Genomic DNA, 1,051 nt, shown 5'->3' on the forward strand with positions numbered 1-1,051 from the left:
GGAGGGGGCCACTGTGGCAGGATCTGGATCAAAAGAAGCTCCATGGTTATCTCCCTCACACGTAGAGTTTCCACGTGACATTTCAGTTAAGAAGCATTTCTACTGATGGAACATATTCCAACGCGCTCCAGTAAATAATCTAGTAAGGGTTCTTGAAGTTGGGGGGAATTGTAATTTAACTCTCCAAAATTAGAATTTTTATCCTTTGTATTAGTTTCCTATGGCCACCATAACAAATTACCACAACGTTGGTGGCTAAAACAACACAAACCTATTTTCTCACCATTCTAGAGGCCAGCAATCCAAAGTTAGCCTCACTGAGCTAAAGTCAAGGTAGCAGCAGGGCTGCTTCCTCTGGCAGGGCAGGATCCATTCTTTTTTTCTTTTTTTTAAATAGGGACCGCTTCACGAATTTGCATGTCATCCTTGTGCAGGTGTCATGCTAATCTTCTCTGTATTGTTCCCATTGTAGTGTATGTGCTGCCGAAGTGAGCACAGGGCAGGACCATTCTTAGTCTCTTCCAGCTTCTGGTGGCTACTGGCATTCTTTGGCCTGTAGTCACAACACTCTAATTTCTGCCTCCCTGATCACACTGCCTTCTCCTCTTCTCTGTCTATATCACTCTGCCTTGATCTTCTAAGGGCACTTGTGATTATATTTAGGTCCACCTGGATAATCTAGAAAAACCCTCCCACTTTAAGATCCTTTACTAAATCATACTTGCAAAATTCCCTTTGCTATATAAGGCAGCATTCACGAATTCCGGGAATTAGGACAAAGATATTTTTGGGGCCTGTTATTCAGTCAACCATATCCCCTAAAGCTAATTAATTTCCTTAAACACAAAGCAGAATATACTTAGGGATTGGGAAGGGTTCATTAATGACAGTGATGGTAAGGGTAAGAACAGTAGTGATATTTGTAACAATAAAAATTGCAGACATAGTTGCAATGATAGCAATGATATGAGTAACAATAGCAGGTGTAGCTACTACCATTACTGAGTACCTATGATATGCCACACTCCTCCCAAGGACCCTAAACGTGTAT

The 1,051-nt window shown here is 41.5% G+C and overlaps 1 non-coding gene across 1 annotated transcript; it reads right to left on the bottom strand.

Annotated features, from left to right (window-relative positions):
- Positions 1 to 389: 389 nt before the first annotated feature.
- On the bottom strand, positions 390 to 496 carry LOC116646768. Its single transcript, XR_004302209.1, has one exon. It is a non-coding gene; the product is annotated as a U6 spliceosomal RNA (small nuclear RNA).
- Positions 497 to 1,051: the final 555 nt, after the last annotated feature.

Source organism: Phoca vitulina, unplaced genomic scaffold (assembly GCF_004348235.1).
Source record: "Phoca vitulina isolate PV1807 unplaced genomic scaffold, GSC_HSeal_1.0 scaffold37, whole genome shotgun sequence".
Taxonomy (NCBI): domain Eukaryota; kingdom Metazoa; phylum Chordata; class Mammalia; order Carnivora; family Phocidae; genus Phoca; species Phoca vitulina.